Source organism: Malus domestica, chromosome 03 (genome assembly GCF_042453785.1).
Source record: "Malus domestica chromosome 03, GDT2T_hap1".
NCBI classification, from domain to species: domain Eukaryota; kingdom Viridiplantae; phylum Streptophyta; class Magnoliopsida; order Rosales; family Rosaceae; genus Malus; species Malus domestica.
Window position 1 is genome coordinate 28,677,204 of NC_091663.1, and position 20,213 is coordinate 28,697,416.

The 20,213-nt window shown below is 38.4% G+C and overlaps 1 long non-coding RNA gene across 3 annotated transcripts; it reads right to left on the reverse strand.

Annotated features, from left to right (window-relative positions):
- Positions 1-1,286: 1,286 nt before the first annotated feature.
- Positions 1,287-17,996, reverse strand: LOC103419010 (uncharacterized). 3 transcript variants are annotated; one of them, XR_011579435.1, is made up of 5 exons: positions 17,674-17,956; positions 17,458-17,519; positions 17,199-17,283; positions 16,956-17,054; positions 1,287-2,177 (listed from the first exon to the last, which is right to left on the reverse strand). It is a non-coding gene; the product is annotated as an uncharacterized lncRNA (long non-coding RNA). The 3 variants fall into 3 exon arrangements; XR_526860.4 differs by lacking the exon at positions 1,287-2,177 and having other exon boundaries at positions 16,712-17,054; positions 17,125-17,283; positions 17,674-17,996; XR_526861.4 differs by lacking the exon at positions 1,287-2,177 and having other exon boundaries at positions 16,712-17,054.
- Between the last annotated feature and the right edge of the window lie 2,217 nt (positions 17,997-20,213).

Consider the following 20,213-nt stretch of genomic DNA (forward strand, 5'->3'; position numbering starts at 1 on the left):
GACGAAAAACGGCATCCTCACTGTCACTCCAAGTCGATGTGGGAAGCCTGGTAGAGCAAGGATATTCTTAACGACGACATATCAAAAATTCATCATCAGAAATGACATCCAGGTCGAATAGGTGTTTGAAGACTTCTTTGGCTCGGTGAGGGGGCACTGGTCGAGAGGCCAATTGAAGGTTGAGCGCTACAGTAGACTGGAGGTTAGAGACTTCTAGCCGAAGCGCGGAGAAATAAACCTGCAACCAGAGTTGGAACACACATAGGGGTCCATTTTGGTGCGGGTCAATCTTATTGAGGGTCGTTTCAGCCAAGCAACGAAGAAGGTTGGCGAGGATGGCGAGGCTGAGTGCTAAAGAATGGCCACTAGCCAGGGCTTCCGCTACTGGCATGTTCTCGACTGATGTGAAAATTATGTTGACACACAAATTAAACCCTATTTGTGACAATTGTAGTAATGATGTAAATAGGGATCATTCTAACCGGGGATTAACTAGGGGTGCTAATCTAATATAAATTGATTTAAAAACACAAAAACTAAACTTAAAGACTCTAACAAGACTACTATGACTCAAAACAGATTTGAAACACTCAAAACTGCCTAAAACAATCAAATTGACTCAAAAAGAAACTAGAACTTGATTTTGACGAATTTGAAAGTGTTTATGACTCCAAATGCTTAAAAAACACAAAATAAAACAGATTTGAATGACTAAGACTCAACAAAATATGAGGGGATTGTGTTTGGACGAAATTAAATTAAATGGGCAGATTATAAAGAAAACAGATTGTAGACAAAATTGTGATGAATCAATGGATGATGGAATAGCTAAGGGGTTCTTCTCCCCACATGAAATATATGCAACGTAAATCAATTTCCAGTTATCAATTCAATAAGTTATGAACCTCAACACTCCAAGTTAATTAGGTCCGCTTAAATTAACCTTCAGATTTCCCTAGAATCATTGAATTGGATGAATATGCATCGTAAACAAATTATTCCTAACAAGTTCTCTATATGAACAGCATGATAAAGACACAAGTTAGAATCATTACGTTCGTTGGAAATCATAAGCATTGACAAGGCATTCGTAACTATGAAAAGCATGATACTCTTGCCAGGAATCTACTTAACACGATCGTGACTAGCGACTAGGTGAAACAAACTTATATCCTAGCACCAAATTCAAGCATGCAAATTAAGCGTGCACTCTCAATCAACATACAAGAATAAGTTATAAATCAAACGGTTAAGCAAATTGTATTCACGACTTATGCAACGATAACTGGAAGTAATCAACTTATTTCACATATATAATCATGGTTTTGAATTCCCCCTAGCCAAGGGGGGTTTAGTTCCTCATACTCGCAAAGCAAAGATACATAAATTTAGAAATTAAAATCCAAAGAAAGAAAACACCTAGAACGCTCCAACTTGGCAGCAAGCTCATCAACGATTTCTCCTTCCTCCTTGCTGCGGCAGAGAAGTTTAGAACAGGTTTTGGGTGGTATTTATGGTGTAGAATGGATGGGGAATGGTATGGAAAGGCTTAGGGTTGATGGGTGGTGCGGCAAGGGTTGATTTTTGGCAGAAATTTGGAAGAATGGTGGTGGAAGGGTGCGGCAGAGAGCAAGGATCAATTTCTGGCGTGAATTGTGAATTATGAAAGGTGGTATCAGTGGCATAGAATGAAAACACATATATATAGGCACCACAAACCCTAGAGAAATCAGGTTAGGCAATGGGCTAGGGTTTAGGTGCGGCAAAGGGTAAAAATCCACAAGGAATTAGGGTTTTGGCCCACTTAGTTTTAGAAAGGGATTTGTATAACCCAAATCCACAAGAAAAGGGCCTAACAAGTCAGAATCCAAGAGGGATTGGGCTAGGAAGGTGCGGCCTAAGTCTAAGAGGGTAAGGATAGGTCATCTAAAAGCCCAAAGCCAAGAATAGAAACTCTTAAAAACGGAAACCTCCAAGCATAGAAACTTCCAACTTTAGAAACTTTGGTTTCCAATTCTGAATTCTTTGTTCTTCACTTTCATTTCTTCATTTCTTAAGCTCATTTGACCTTCAAACTCGTCCATTCCTTGTGCTCAAAAAGCATACACTCCATTCCAGCTCAATTTTGCTCTAAAATGCTCCATTTTGCACTTCTTTGCATACTTTGTCTCTAAAACCTGAAATTGCACGAAAATGACTTTAAACACTAAAATAACTAAAGAAAAACAACATAAATGCACAAGAACAAGCCCACTAAGTCGCATAAATATGCTCATATCAAATTCCCCCACACTTAGCTTTTGCTAGTCCTCGAGCAAAACAAAGAAACAAAACAAAACAAAAACACAATCTAAACCTTCCAACATTTGCCTCAGGGATTTCCAATGCACATGACATGTTAAAAATCATCACTCCCACAGATTTTAGTCATCTTCACACTTAAGCACATACTTAATCATAGTCACCACATTTAAAACGATGTTTTGAATGTAGTAACATGCCTTGGAGAATTTGCTCAATTCCTTACTAGATATGCACTCAATTTTCACACAGATTTTCTAACTACACACCCTATACTAGTTATAGGTGAGAGGATTGATGTAAATATGAATACGAATGCTCACATATATGTATAACAAAGAAAGCACTTTCCGGAGTTAATAAGCATGTTTATCAATATGATCTCATGAATGGAATGCTACTACTTAGATGCGAGAACCAGTGACACCATATGCTCATACCAATTTTAAACTCCATAAATTGAAACACATAACACTCAAGATTAAAGTCAAGGGTTGTAACGGGGCTTGGGGTATTGGCTAACAAAGAAGGGTAAAGGATAAGCAAACGTTCTTAAAACAATAGTAAGCAAAGCAATGAAATTGACACTTAGAATTCACTTTAAAGTGCAGAAATCAACTTTAAACACAACGGGGAAAGCTCATGCAACACTTAGGATCAAATTCAATGTTTTGGACCCTTTCTTCAACAACCAACAACTTAGAGCTCATTTTTATGCTCTTCCAACTCCTTTTCATACTTTTCACAACTTTTTCTTTTTTTTCTTTCTATTTTGCACAATTTTTTTTCTTTCTTTGCCGTGCCTTAATATGAACTTTGGCACACACCCATATCAAGAATCCTTCCCCCACACTTGTTTTCTGCAATACCATGATCAAAAGGAATTCATCTTGAGTCATGCTTAACTACGCTTTAAGAACAAGGGTATGGATAATCCTAATCTAGGCTAGGTAAGGATAATGTGGGTTAACAAACAACATAGGCTAACACAAGGCTCAACGGGGTTAAACCTACAAAAACAAATGCATGGAATGAAGGCTTTTTGGCTATTGTGGTAACTACTAACTTTATCTTAAATATGTGTTATGCAATTCAATAACATGTTTTGAATGAAATTGGCATGAGTTCTAGCATTTGGAACTAAATGATGAAACGTCTTCTAAGTAGTAACCAAGCAAGGAATAATGAGATCATGCAACGACTTTAGAAAACAATAATGCACATATTTTAACTCTCCAAATAAACGTTTAAGCTCAAGTCTCACAAGGTTGTAGCGTTTGTTTGAGTTCCTTCCTTCAAGCATGTTACAAAAACTGATTTTTCCTTTATGATTACATGTGAATTCATAAGTTATAACCACAACCAAGCATAAACCAAAGAGTAAATCAAACTTTCATCCATGTTAATCACTCTTTTTAACAGCCATGCAATTACAAACCGAATCCTCATCATTGTGTTGGAAGGTACCCTAGACACAAACACACAAAAACGACTCAAAACACTCTTTTTAGGCTCTTCAAAACACTTTTTTTTCAAATTTTTATTTGATTTTCGGAGTTTTATGTCAACACACACTAAAACACACCAAAACTGCTTTAAAACACTTAAAAACAGCAAGGAACAACATTTGAAATTATGGGTGATAAAACCCTACGAATTTGTATCAAAACACTTTGGTTACCCCCCCCACACTTAAATCAAACATTGTCCTCAATGTTTCAAGCATAAACTAACACAAATAACCAACAAACAAAGAAAACAGCAACTAAACAATCTAACATGGCAGAAATGAAATAACAACAAAAAGAAGGGTTTAGGAACGCAAATCTGGAATTGGAGTGCTCTCTAGGTCTTCCTTTGTCGAATGCATGGGTTGCCTCCCAAGTAGCGCTTTCTTTAACGTCTTGCAGCCGGACGATGCCACATTGATCAACCTTCATGGGAACCCACGACATAGTGGGTTGTCTTCTCCATATCATGTTCTACAAAGCTCTCGTAGTAAGGCTTCAAGCGATGCCCATTCACCTTGAACTCTTGACCTGTTTTGAAGCTACGAACTTGGACTGCACCATGAGAAAAAACATTAGTAATAACAAAGGGTCCCATCCAACGTGAACGTAACTTACCTGGAAATAGACGAAGACGAGAATTAAACAACAACACTTTTTGTCCAGCAGAGAAGGACTTGGTGCGAATCATCTTGTCATGAAAGGCCTTCGTCTTTTCCTTGTAAAGTCGAGCATTCTCGTAAGCTTCATTCCGTATTTCCTCAAGTTAATTCAATTGAAGCTTACGATGAATTCCCGCCTCATCTACATCCATGTTGAACTTCCTCACAGCCCAATGAGCCTTGTGCTCCAACTCCACCGGTAAGTGACATGGTTTTCCATACACAAGCCAAAACGGGGACATTCTTATGGGTGTTTTGTAGGCGGTCCTATAAGCCCACAACGCATTTTCTAACCTCAAGCTCCAATCTTTTCTTGTTGGTCTAACTGTCTTCTCAAGAATCTGTTTTATCTCCTGATTCGACACCTCGGCTTGCCCGCTTGTTTGAGGATGATAGGGTGTCGAAACCCTATGTGTAACGTTGTACTTCTTGAGCAGTGCCTCGATTGTGCGATTACAAAAATGTGAACCTCCATCACTTATAAGGACTTGAGGCATTCCAAACCTAGCAAAAATGTTAGACTTCACAAAATCTGCAACCACTTTGGAATCGTTAGTCCGGGTGGCTTTTGCTTCCACCCATTTGGAAACATAATCCACCGCCAACAAGATATAGAGAAAACCATGTGATGAAGGAAAATGACCCATAAAATCAATTCCCCACACATCAAATATTTCAACAGTAAGTATAGGGTTTTGTGGCATTTGATCCTTAACACTTATATTACCCATTCGTTGACAACGATCACATGTAAGGCAAAATGTCCTAGCATCCCTAAAAATGGTTGGCCAATAAAACCCACATTCTAAGACTTTAAGGGCAGTGCGTTGGGTGCCAAAATGTCCCCCACATGCATAAGAATGACAAAATGCTAGAATTGAATTAAAATCAGAATTTGGCACACATCTTCTAACAATCTGATATGGGCAATATTTCCATAGATATGGATCATCCCACACATAAAATCTTGCATCATGTTTCAATTTATCACGTTGAACCTTGCTTAGAGTGTTAGGAACTTGCTTAGATACCAAGAAATTGACCAAATCGGCATACCAAGGGGTACTTACCTCAATGGACAGAAGTTGTTCATCCGGAAACGTCTCGGAAATGGGGAGGGACTCTTCTTCACGCACCAATCTGCTTAGGTGGTCAGCCACCACGTTTTCACATCCTTTCTTGTCCCTAATTTCAATATCAAACTCTTGAAGTAAGAGCATCCAACGAATGAGCCTCGGTTTGGCCTCCTTTTTGGTGAAAAGATATTTCAAGGTTGCATGGTCAGTGAAAACAATTACTTTAGTACCAATTAGATATGATCTAAATTTATCTAAAGCAAATACAACCGCCAAAAGTTCTTTTTCGGTTGTGGAATAATTCAATTGAGCATCATTCAAAGTGCGTGAAGCATAATAAATAACATGTGGCTGTTTATTTTTTCTTTGACCCAAAACAACTCCAAGTGCATAATCCGATGCATCACACATCAATTCAAAGGGAATGGACCAATCCGGGGGAGTTATGATGGGTGCCGTGGTGAGGAGGTCCTTGAGATGCTTGAATGCCTTCTCACATGCCTCGTTGAACTCAAATGACACATCCTTTTGTAGGAGATGGCATAGGGGTTGTGCAATCTTGGAAAAATCCTTGATAAATCGTCTATAGAATCCTGCATGACCAAGAAAAGAACGAACCTCTCTCACCGAAGTAGGAGAGGGTAAGTAGCGTACAAGATCTATTTTAGACTTATCAACCTCAATTCCTCGTTCAGAAATTATATGACCCAAAACAATACCTTGTTTAACCATAAAATGACATTTCTCCCAATTTAACACAAGGTTTGTTTCAACACAACGTTTCAAGATTAAAGTGAGATTATCCAAGCAATTATCAAATGAATTACCAAACACACTAAAATCATCCATGAATATCTCAATAATCTTCTCAACATAATCAGAAAAGATGTTAACCATACAGCTTTGAAACGTGGCAGGGGCATTGCACAAACCGAATGGCATGCGTCGATATGCAAACGTTCCAAAGGGACAAGTAAAAGTGGTCTTTTCTTGATCATCCGGGGCAATAACAATGTGATTATAACCGGAGTATCCATCAAGAAAGCAATAAAAGGAATGACCTGCTAACCTTTCGAGATCCAATATTCAAACTCAGTTAGCTAATCTTACTTCTATTGTTTCACAGATGGCCGAGGGAATGAAGATGCAAGGACCCATGGTGTGTGGCGTATGTTCTATTCAAGGACATGCCTCCGAAAAGTGTCCTCAACTCATCGAGAATGGTGGATGGGAGAGCGCTAATGCCATTGGGTTTCAGAGCCAAAATCAGCCAAGACATGATCCATACTCCAACACGTATAATCCGGGGTGGAGAGACCATCCAAACTTCAAATGGAGAGAGCCACAACAATCCCAACCACAAGGAGGCTTTAGGCAACAACCCCCGGGCTTCTACACCAAACCATACGCACCCCCTCAAATCCAACCACAATCTGCCCCAAATACTTCAAGTAATGTTTTGGATAATGAAACACTTGTTAAGTTACTAACCACTTTGACTCAGGAGCAAGAAAATCAAAACAAAAGGGTGGACCAACTAGAGAAACAAATGGGGCAGATTGCCGAAGTTGTTGGGCAGATTAGAGACCAAGGAAGGCTTCCTAGTTCTACCATTCCAAATCCAAATGGAGGGTTTGAATCAGCCAAAGCAATCACCCTAAGAAGTGGTAAGGAGGTTGGAGCAGGTTCTTCATCAAAAACAGGTCACAAAGAGGATGAAATGTTGCAAATGGAAGAGGAGGGATCAAATCAACCCACGGCAAAGGTGGAAGTACCTTTGCCGCAAGTCTCCAATGTCCTTAAACTGTCCAATTTGTCCAATAAAGGTAAGATGTGTCAAATTCGGTTCCTACTAATGTTTTTCCTTCGAATGTTCCTTTTCCTAGTAGGTTTATGCAAACAAAGAAGGAGGAAGCTGAAAAGGACATCCTTGAGACATTTAGGAAAGTTCAAGTAAACATACCTTTGTTGGATGCAATCAAGCAAGTCCCGAGGTACGCCAAGTTTTTGAAGGAGTTGTGCACCACTAGGAAAAGGATGTCGACTAAGGAAGTGGTAAAGGTAGGTGAGAATGTGTCCGCCATCTTGCAACACAAACTACCTCCCAAATGCAAAGATCCGGGTAGTTTTACCATTCCTTGCGTCATTGGTAACACTAAATTTGAATCTGCCATGCTTGATTTAGGTGCTTCTATAAATGTTATGCCATATTCCATTTATGCATCTATGAACTTAGGAGTATTGAAAAATGATGGTGTTATCATACAATTGGCCGATAGATCTAATGCCTATCCAAAGGGAGTTTTGGAAGATGTTTTGGTACAAGTTAATCATTTGATATTTCCAGCGGATTTCTATGTTCTTAAGATGGATGAATCGGATCATGCACCCTCGCTGCCCATTCTCCTTGGTAGACCTTTCATGAAAACGGCTCGGACAAAGATTGATGTGTATAATGGAACTTTGTCCATGGAATTTGATGGGGAAGTTGTTAATTTTAAAGCAAATACAACCGCCAAATTTGATGGGGAACTTGGTTGACCTCAATTGAATTATTCCACAACCGAAAAAGAACTTTTGGCGGTTGTATTTGTTTTAGATAAATTTAGATCATATCTATCTTTGTCCGAGCCGTTTTCATGAAAGGTCTACCAAGGAGAATGGGCAGCGAGGGTGCATGATCCGATTCATCCATCTCAAGAACATAGAAATCCGCTGGAAATATCAAATGATTAACTTGTACCAAAACATCTTCCAAAACTCCCTTTGGATAGGCAGTAGATCTATCGGCCAATTGTATGATAATACCATCATTTTTCAATACTCCTAAGTTCATAGATGCATAAATGGAATATAGCATAACATTTATAGAAGCACCTAAATCAAACATGGCAGATTCAAATTTAGTGTTACCAATGATGCAAGGAATGGTAAAACTACCCGGATCTTTGCATTTGGGAGGTAGTTTGCGTTGCAAGATGGCGGACACATTCTCACCTACCTTTACCACTTCCTTAGTCGACATCCTTTTCCTAGTGGTGCACAACTCCTTCAAAAACTTGGCGTACCTCGGGACTTGCTTGATTGCATCCAACAAAGGTATGTTTACTTGAACTTTCCTAAATGTCTCAAGGATGTCCTTTTCAGCTTCCTCCTTCTTTGTTTGCATAAACCTACTAGGAAAAGGAACATTCGAAGGAAAAACATTAGTAGGAACCAAATTTGACATATTCTTACCTTTATTGGACAAATTGGACAGTTTAAGGGCATTGGAGACTTGCGGAAAAGGTACTTCCACCTTTGCCGTGGGTTGATTTGATTCCTCCTCTTCCATTTGCAACATTTCATCCTCTTTGTGACCTGTTTTTTATGAAGAACCTGCTCCAACCTCCTTACCACTTCTTAGGGTGATTGCTTTGGCTGATTCAAACCCTCCATTTGGATTTGGAATGGTAGAACTAGGAAGTCTTCCTTGGTTTCTAATCTGCCCAACAACTTCGGCAATCTGCCCCATTTGTTTCTCTAGTTGGTCCACCCTTTTGTTTTGATTTTCTTGCCCCTGAGTCAAAGTGGTTAGTAACTTAACAAGTGTATCATTATCCAAAGCATTACCTGAAGTATTTGGGGCAGATTGTGGTTGGATTTGAGGGGGTGTGTATGGTTTGGTGTAGAAGCCCGGGGGTTGTTGCCTAAAGCCTCCTTGTGGTTGGGATTGTTGTGGCTCTCTCCATTTGAAGTTTGGATAGTCTCTCCACCCCGGATTATACGTGTTGGAGTATGGATCATGTCTTGGCTGATTTTGGCTCTGAAACCCAATGGCATTAGCGCTCTCCCATCCACCATTCTCGATGAGTTAAGGACACTTTTCGGAGGCATGTCCTTGGATAGAACATACGCCACACATCATGGGTCCTTGCATCTTCATTCCCTCGGCCATCTGTGAAACAATAGAAGTAAGATTAGCTAACTGAGTTTGAATATTGGATCTCGAAAGGTTAGCAGGTCATTCCTTTTATTGCTTTCTTGATGGATACTCCGGTTATAATCACATTGTTATTGCCCCGGATGATCAAGAAAAGACCACTTTTACTTGTCCCTTTGGAACGTTTGCATATCGACGCATGCCATTCGGTTTGTGCAATGCCCCTGCCACGTTTCAAAGGTGTATGGTTAGCATCTTTTCTGATTATGTTGAGAAGATTATTGAGATATTCATGGATGATTTTAGTGTGTTTGGTAATTCATTTGATAATTGCTTGGATAATCTCACTTTAATCTTGAAACGTTGTGTTGAAACAAACCTTCTGTTAAATTGGGAGAAATGCCATTTTATGGTTAAACAAGGTATTGTTTTGGGTCATATAATTTCTCAACGAGGAATTGAGGTTGATAAGTCTAAAATAGATCTTGTACGCTACTTACCCTCTCCTACTTCGGTGAGAGAGGTTCGTTCTTTTCTTGGTCATGCAGGATTCTATAGACGATTTATCAAGGATTTTTCCAAGATTGCATAACCCCTATGCCGTCTCCTACAAAAGGATGTGTCATTTGAGTTCAATGAGGCATGTGAGAAGGCATTCAAGCATCTCAAGGACCTCCTCACCACGGCACCCATCATAACTCCCCCGGATTGGTCCATTCCCTTTGAATTGATGTGTGATGCATCGGATTATGCACTTGGAGCTGTTTTGGGTCAAAGAAAAAATAAACAGCCACATGTTATTTATTATGCTTCACGCACTTTGAATGATGCTCAATTGAATTATTCCACAACCGAAAAAGAACTTTTGGCGGTTGTATTTGCTTTAGATAAATTTAGATCATATCTAATTGGTACTAAAGTAATTGTTTTCACTGACCATGTAACCTTGAAATATCTTTTCACCAAAAAGGAGGCCAAACCGAGGCTCATTCGTTGGATGCTCTTACTTCAAGAGTTTGATATTGAAATTAGGGACAAGAAAGGATGTGAAAACGTGGTGGCTGACCACCTAAGCAGATTGGTGCGTGAAGAAGAGTCCCTCCCCATTTCCGAGACGTTTCCGGATGAACAACTTCTGTCCATTGAGGTAAGTACCCCTTGCTATGCCGATTTGGTCAATTTCTTGGTATCTAAGCAAGTTCCTAACACTCTAAGCAAGGTTCAACGTGATAAATTGAAACATGATGCAAGATTTTATGTGTGGGATGATCCATATCTATGGAAATATTGCCCATATCAGATTGTTAGAAGATGTGTGCCAAATTCTGATTTTAATTCAATTCTAGCATTTTGTCATTCTTATGCATGTGGGGGACATTTTGGCACCCAACGGACTGCCCTTAAAGTCTTAGAATGTGGGTTTTATTGGCCAACCATTTTTAGGGATGCTAGGACATTTTGCCTTACATGTGATCGTTGTCAACGAATGGGTAATATAAGTGTTAAGGATCAAATGCCACAAAACCCTATACTTTCTGTTGAAATATTTGATGTGTGGGGAATTGATTTTATGGGTCATTTTCCTTCATCACATGGTTTTCTCTATATCTTGTTGGCGGTGGATTATGTTTCCAAATGGGTGGAAGCAAAAGCCACCCGGACTAACGATTCCAAAGTGGTTGCAGATTTTGTGAAGTCTAACATTTTTGCTAGGTTTGGAATGCCTCGAGTCCTTATAAGTGATGGAGGTTCACATTTTTGTAATCGCACAATCGAGGCATTGCTCAAGAAGTACAACGTTACACATAGGGTTTCGACACCCTATCATCCTCAAACAAGCGGGCAAGCCGAGGTGTCGAATCAGGAGATAAAACAGATTCTTGAGAAGACAGTTGGACCAACAAGAAAAGATTGGAGCTTGAGGTGAGAAGATGCGTTGTGGGCTTATAGGACCGCCTACAAAACACCCATAAGAATGTCCCCGTTTCGGCTTGTGTATGGAAAACCATGTCACTTACCGGTGGAGTTGGAGCACAAGGCTCATTGGGCTGTGAGGAAGTTCAACATGGATGTAGATGAGGCGGGAATTCATCGTAAGCTTCAATTGAATGAACTTGAGGAAATACGGAATGAAGCTTACGAGAATGCTCGACTTTACAAGGAAAAGACGAAGGCCTTTCATGACAAGATGATTCGCACCAAGTCATTCTCTGCTGGACAAAAAGTGTTGTTGTTTAATTCTCGTCTTCGTCTATTTCCAGGTAAGTTACGTTCACGTTGGATGGGACCCTTTGTTATTACTAATGTTTTTCCTCATGGTGCAGTCCAAGTTCGTAGCTTCAAAACAGGTCAAGAGTTCAAGGTGAATGGGCATCGCTTGAAGCCTTACTACGAGAGCTTTGTAGAACATGATGTGGAGAAGACAACCCACTATGCCGTGGGTTCCCATAAAGGTTGATCAATGTGGCATCGTCCGGCTACAAGACGTTAAAGGGAGGCAACCCATGCATTCGACAAAGGAAGACCTAGAGAGCACTCCAATTCCAGATTTGCGTTCCTAAACCCTTCTCTTTGTTGTTATTTCATTTCTGCCATGTTAGATTGTTTAGTTGCTGTTTTCTTTGTTTGTTGGTTATTTGTGTTAGTTTATGCTTGAAACATTGAGGACAATGTTTGATTTAAGTGTGGGGGGGTAACCAAAGTGTTTTGATACAAATTCGTAGGGTTTTATCACCCATAATTTCAAATGTTGTTCCTTGCTGTTTTTAAGTGTTTTTAAGCAATTTTGGTGTGTTTTAGTGTGTGTTGACATAAAACTCCGAAAATCACATAAAATTTTGAAAAAAAAAAGTGTTTTGAAGAGCCTAAAAAGAGTGTTTTGAGTCGTTTTTATGTGTTTGTGTCTAGGGTACCTTCCAACACAATGATGAGGATTCGGTTTGTAATTGCATGGCTGTTAAAAAGAGTGATTAACATGGATGAAAGTTTGATTTACTCTTTGGTTTATGCTTGGTTGTGGTTATAACTTATGAATTCACATGTAATCATAAAGGAAAAATCAGTTTTTGTAACATGCTTGAAGGAAGGAACTCAAACAAACGCTACAACCTTGTGAGACTTGAGCTTAAACGTTTATTTGGAGAGTTAAAATCTGTGCATTATTGTTTTCTAAAGTCGTTGCATGATCTCATTATTCCTTGCTTGGTTACTACTTAGAAGGCGTTTCATCATTTAGTTCCAAATGCTAGAACTCATGCCAATTTCATTCAAAACATGTTATTGAATTGCATAACACATATTCAAGATAAAGTTAGTAGTTACCACCATAGCCAAAAAGCCTTCATTCCATGCATTTGTTTTTGTAGGTTTAACCTCGTTGAGCCTTGTGTTAGCCTATGTTGTTTATTAACCCACATTATCCTTACCTAGCCTAGATTAGGATTATCCATACCCTTGTTCTTAAAGCGTAGTTAAGCATGACTCAAGATGAATTCATTTTGATCATGGTATTGTAGAAAACAAGTGTGGGGGAAGGATTCTTGATATGGGTGTGTGCCAAAGTTCATATTGGGGCACGGCAAAGAAAAAAAAAATCGTGCAAAATAGAAAGAAAAAAAAAGAAAAAGTTGTGAAAAGTATGAAAAGGAGTTGGAAGAGCATAAAAATGAGCTCTAAGTTGTTGGTTGTTGAAGAAATGGTCCAAAACATTGAATTTGATCCTAAATGTTGCATGAACTTTCCCCATTGTGTTTAAAGTTGATTTCTGCACTTTAAAGTGAATTCTAAGTGTCAATTTCATTGCTTTGCTTACTATTGTTTTAAGAACGTTTGTTCATCCTTTACCCTTCTTTGTTAGCCAATACCCTAAGCCCCGTTACAACCCTTGACTTTAATCTTGAGTGTTATGTGTTTCAATTTGTGGAGTTTAAAATTGGTATGAGCATATGGTGTCACTGGTTCTCGCATCTAAGTAGTAGCATTCCATTCATGAGATCATATTGATAAACATGCTTATTAACTCCAGAAAGTGCGTTCTTTGTTATACATATATGTGAGTAGGGCTGGGTTCGGTTCTTTTCGGTTCGGTTTTTTGCCAAAATCGAAACCAAACCGAAATTTCGGTTCGGTTCGGTTCGGCCCAAATTTTTTTCGGTTTTTTTCGGTTCGGTTTTTTTTTCGGTTCGGTTTTTTCGGTTCGGTTTCGGTTTTTTTTCGGTTTTTTTTTTTTCCTCAAAAAAATGCAAAACAACCACAACATTAGAATACCTATAAATTATATACTGGTACAAATATGACAACAACAAGCCTACAGTCAAGTTGGCTTGAAGGAATTATCCCCCCTGGACGGAAGGGGTTCGATTCCTTATAGCAGCAGGTTTTAAGTATTTATATTTAATTTTAAGTTAAAAGGTTTGTTGATAGCTCAAAAAAACTAAAAATCTTTTCTAAAACCCTGGAGGCATGAGGATTCGAACCCATGCGCAGGGGCTTGAAAAGTTTCAAGCAAACCAACTTGGTAACAGGTTATGTCTTGTTATGATTGTATCACTAAATTATTTATAATATTGAAAAAAAATTAAATATATATATCTATTCGGTTCGGTTCGGTTTGGTTCGGTTTCCAAACCTTAAAAACCGAAACCGAACCAACCAGATTCGGTTCGGTTCAGTTTGGCAGTTTCGGTTCGGTTTTTTTTCGGTTCGGTTTTTTTCGGCTTCGGTTCGGTTTGGTTTTCGGTTTTTTTCGGTTTTCGGTTATTTGAACCCACCCCTATATGTGAGCATTCGTATTCATATTTACCTCAATCCTCTCACGTATAACTAGTATAGGGTGTGTAGTTAGAAAATCTGTGTGAAAATTGAGTGCATATCTAGTAAGGAATTGAGCAAATTCTCTAAGGCATGTTACTACATTCAAAACATCGTTTTAAATGGTTAAATGTGAACTAGTAAGTGGTGACTATGATTAAGTATGTGCTTAAGTGTGAAGATGACTAAAATATATGGGAGTGATGATTTTTAACATGTCATGTGCATTGGAAATCCCTGAGGCAAATGTTGGAAGGTTTAGATTGTGTTTTTGTTTTGTTTTGTTTCTTTGTTTTGCTCGAGGACTAGCAAAAGCTAAGTGTGGGGGAATTTGATAGGAGCATATTTATGCGACTTAGTGGGCTTGTTCTTGTGCATTTATGTTGTTTTTCTTTAGTTATTTTAGTGTTTAAAGTCATTTTCGTGCAATTTCAGGTTTTAGAGACAAAGTATGCAAAGAAGTGCAAAATGGAGCATTTTAGAGCAAAATTGAGCTGGAATGGAGTGTATGCTTATGGAGCACAAGGAATGGACGAGTTTGAAGGTCAAATAAGCTTAAGAAATGAAGAAATGAAAGTGAAGAACAAAGAATTCAGAATTGGAAACCAAAGTTTCTAAAGTTGGAAGTTTCTATGCTTGGAGGTTTCCATTTTTAAGAGTTTCTATTCTTGGCTTTGGGCTTTTAGATGACCTATCCTTACCCTCTTAGACTTAGGCCGCACCTTCCTAGCCCAATCCCTCTTGGATTCTGACTTGTTAGGCCTTTTCCTTGTGGATTTGGGTTATACAAATCCCTTTTTAAAACTAATTCCTTGTGGATTTTAACCCTTTGCCGCACCTAAACCCTAGCCCATTGCCTAACCTAATTTCTCTAGGGTTTGTGATGCAATGCCGCTGATACCACCTCTCATAATTCACAATTCACGCCAGAAATTGATCCTTGCTCTCTGCCGCACCCTTCCACCACCATTCTTCCAAATTTCTGCCAAAAATCAACCCTTGCCGCACCACCCATCAACCCTAAACCTTTCCATACCATTCCCCATCCATTATACACCATAAATACCACCCAAAACATGTTCTAAACTTCTCTGCCGCAGCAAGGAGGAAGGAGAAATCGTTGATGAGCTTGCTGCCAAGTTGGAGCGTTCTAGGTGTTTTCTTTCTTTGGATTTTAATTTCTAAATTTATGTATCTTTGCTTTGCGAGTATGAGGAACTAAACCCCCCTTGGCTAGGGGGGAATTCAAAACCATGATTATATATGTGAAATAAGTTGATTACTTCCAGTTATCGTTGCATAAGTCGTGAATACAATTTGCTTACCCGTTTGATTTAGAACTTATTCTTGTATGTTGATTGAGAGTGCACGCTTAATTTGCATGCTTGAATTTGGTGCTAGGATATAAGTTTGTTTCACCTAATCGTTATGAATTTATATTCGCAAGTAGTGAAGGTCGCTAGTCACGATCGTGTTAAGTAGATTCCTGGCAAGAGTATCATGCTTTTCATAGTTACGAATGCCTTGTCAATGCTTATGATTTCCAACGAACGTAATGATTCTAACTTGTGTCTTTATCTTGCTGTTCATATAGAGAACTTGTTAGGAATAATTTGTTTGCGATGCATATTCATCCAATTCAATGATTCTAGGGAAATCTGAAGGTTAATTTAAGCGGAACTAATTAACTTGGAGTGTTGAGGTTCATAACTTATTGAATTGATAACTGGAAATTGATTTACGTTGCATATATTTCATGTGCGGAGAAGAACCCCTTAGCTATTCCATCATCCATTGATTCATCACAATTTTGTCTACAATTTGTTTTCTTTATAATCTGCCCATTTAATTTAATTTCGTCCAAACACAATCCCCTCATATTTTGTTGAGTCTTAGTCATTCAAATCTGTTTTATTTTGTGTTTTTAAGCATTTGGAGTCATAAACACTTTCAAATTCGTCCAAATCAAGTTCTAGTTTCTTTTTGAGTCAATTTGATTGTTTTAGGCAGTTTTGAGTGTTTCAAATCTGTTTTGAGTCATAGTAGTCTTGTTAGAGTCTTTAAGTTTAGTTTTTGTGTTTTTAAATCAATTTATATTAGATTAGCACCCCTAGTTTTTGTGTTTTTAAATTGTTGTTTGCCTAAGTCTGTTTTTAATTTGAAAAAGCATTTGTTTTGTTGGAAAAAATTCTTATCTTTTCAAAGTAAATTTTTGCTTGGAGAAACTTATATTATGAAAAACTGAGTTGATAAAAACAGATTATTGATTAAAAACTTTGGGCTTTTGCAGGTTGCAATCAAGACATACAAGGCGGCCTTATTTCCTCTAAGACGTGCAAGGCAAATAAAGAAAAAACTGGATCCTGCAACCAGCAGCAGATTCATTCATTGACATCAACCACAGCAGTTCTAAGACTATCATATTGCAGAAAATTTAAGCAGTTCAAATCAATCGAATTTAACTCAGAGGACAGTCAAATTAGACAAGCAGTTAACTCCTATGCATGTTTCTAAGCACAGTCACAGTAAACAGCAGTTATAAAGTGAGTTTTCAGAAAGCATACCAGGGCAATTCCGATGACGCTTATGAATTTGGATATCCAGAAACAACAAATTACAATCAAAGAGAGAAGGAAAGTTAGAAAATAATTGTGAGTGATTAAAACAAAAGGCTCACTTAGCAGCTGAAAGGTGTGTTTAGAACTGCAGGTCCCGGAAAGGAATTCGTAGTGAGCTTGACTTGATCAGACAAGGCAGTATGCTCTCTCTTCAAATCCTAGAGCATGAGAACAAAACCAAAAACTCTTGGTGAATTTGTCGAAAGATTCAAAACAGAAAGAATATACAAATGCTTCCAATCACTTGGTAGTCAAATCAGTGATCTTCTGGAAAACTGGAAGAACTATCTGACATGGAGAACCTTGTTGAGTCCGTTCGACGCGCTACTCTCACCAATCAAATCAGAATCTCACTCGACGAGTTTGGTAGCAAATCTGGAGTACATTCTGAAAACAATGATATAGTAAGAGCATGACTTCAACGACCCCCAAAAAATTTCTGTTTTCTTACAACTCAACTACTCAATTGAAATTCACAATGTAACAGTTTAGTTGAAAAGTTTCCCAATTTCTTTTAGAAAATTAAAGATTAAAAAACCAAGAATTGCAGAAATTACCGACCTTTGTCGCTCACGTCACTGTCCAACTGGGTTGTAATCGCCCTAGGGTTTTAATTTTTAACTCTGCAGAAAAAGAGGGATGAAATCAAATCAGAAAACAAAATTAAAACTATAAGAAGCAGTAATAATCGAATCCGAACCTCGAATTCAACATTTTCTTGTAATTCAAAAAATTAAAAAGTGGGCAAATTGAATAAAATAAAACGAAAACAAGAACCTGCTTCAGATGTCGAAGAGGGCTTGAAGTCTTTGCAATTTTGGGGGAATATTTGGATCGTTTGACAAGAAATAATTGAATCAAAAACAAGAAATTAAATAAAAAAACAAGAAATAATTGAAGAGAGATAGAGAGAGAGGACAATCACAGCAAGAATGCGAGTTCTAGAGAGAGAGAGGGTTGTGAATTTTAGGCGAAGAAGATCTCAGAGAGCTAGAGAGAGAGAAAGAGACCGTTTGTTTATAGGACCGGGGGGATTTGTGAGGGTAGTGTTTTGATTGGATTCAAGTTTGAATTGAGTGAATCTGAGCCGTCGGTTTAAATGGAAAGGAAGCTCTTTCTTTCTAACGGCTATAAAGAATTTTATCGGTGGACCACTTCGAAATGGGCCAATAGTCCCCAGTCGGTGAGAAGGCAAAACGACGCTTACTTTCACGTCGTCCGTTCAATATGATGCAACATTCACGTCGTTTACCAGTAGAACCAATTGCAAAAATAATATTAGGAAGATCAACTTTTAAATTATATTTTTGAAGTGATTATTGATGATTATGTTATTACTTAAGTGTTGATTAATATACTTATTTTTTAATGGTGACACGTTATATTATTTGTAAATTTAGTCTAAAAAATTGGTTTACATAGTAGAGTAAATTGTAGTAATGGTCTCTCAACTTTAATCAAATTTGAGCAATGGTCTCTCAACTAAAAATCCATTACCATTGGTTCCTCAACTCATCAAAATGTGTAGCTATGGTTCTTTTCGTCAACTTCGTTAAAATTTTGTCAAAATAAGTTATATTGGAAGGACCATTGCTATAATTGGGGCCTTCAACTCATCAAAACGTGTAGCTATAATCCTTTTCGTCCACTTCGCCATAATTTTGTCAATATAAGTTATGTTGGAAGGTCCATTGCTACAATTGGGTTAAATTTGAGGGACCATTTCTCGAGTTGGATTAAAGTTGAGAGATCAATGGTAATGAATTTTTAGTTAAGAACCATTTCTCAAATTTGATAAAAGTTGATGGACCAATGGTGATGGATTTTTAGTTGAGGGACCGTAACTGCACGTTTTAATGAGTTAAAGAACCAATGGTAATGGATTTTTAATTGAGGGACCATTGTCTAATTGAGTTAAAGTTAAGGGACCATTGCCCAATTTACTCTTACGTAGTATTACTCAATTGCATATACACTTTGAAGTGTAGTTCTACTTTCCAATAAGGCGATAAACGTTCTAATTTTCTCACATTAGTATCCTCAAATACAAAACATAAGCTCCACGCATGCTACATAAACAATTAACGAAAGCCTATGAAATTAGTTAATGTACAAAACCGGAGGTCTTGGAACAACGTAAATCCGACCGTGAATCTGCAAGAAATGTAAATAACACAAGATGTATCGTGGTTCACCCTAATGTTTAGGTTACGTCCACACTGATTATTGTATTTCTGAGAGGATTGTGAGAGAGAGCTTCTGAGAGTGACAGGGCCTAGGAATTGGCATCTCCCCATTGTGAGGGTGAGGAGTCCTTTTATAGAATAAGGGATCCTCACTTATTACATATTTTCCCCTTCCTTTATTACATAATTACATTTAAGTCCCCCGATTATTTGTACGAGATCTAAATACAGAGACCCTAAGTATGGTATAAATAGTAGTCCCCCAAGTCTTCAGTCAAGAGAGTCTTTTGGCTGGAGACTTGAAATTCAGTCCATGTGTGGTCCGAAGTAACTAGATGTTGTCTTGAACTGATGCTCGATATGAGGCGGTGCCCAATCTGACATGATGCTCAACTAGAAGTAGCACATGTTGCGAGGCTGCTCGGCTTGTAGCTTACGTTGCCTTGGTTGGCTCGGCTTGTGACGTTGAAGGTGAGGGAGTTCCTTTTATAGAATAAGGGTTCGCTCCTCAATACATGAATGATGGGCTAAAGTTGATGCTCTCTAATGATGGTGAAGGAGTCCCTTTTTATAGAATAAAGGATCGCTCTTCAATACAAAAATGATGGGCTAGAGTCCCCCAAGTATTTTTCATGAGTGCTCTCTAATGAAAGTGAGGGAGTCCCTTTTATAAAATAAGGGCTCGTTCCTCAATGCATAAGTGATGGGCTAAGTCCCCCAAGTATTTTGTATTTTTCATTAGGCCCAGTTGAGGCCCAATATATGGTACATCATGTAGTCTCCCAAGTCTTCGATCAATAGAGTTTGTTGGCTGGAGACTTTAGATTGAATCCATGTGTGGGCCGCAGTGGCGGTTGTTCGGAGGCGGTATTTGTATACCCTGCACTGAAGCTTTGTAAGTGAAGCTTTGCAAGTGAAGTTTTGAAGCTGGAGCTCTGCAGATGAAGCTTTTGAAGCTAGAGCTTTTGTAAATGAAGCTTTGGAAGCTGGAGCTGTGTAAATGAAGCTTTTGAAGCTAGAGATTTTGTAAATGAAGCTTTTGAAGCTGATTGACATGAGTGATGTTCATGGATGTTGACATGAGTGATGCTCACGAATGTTGACATGAGTGATGCTCATGAATGTTTATGT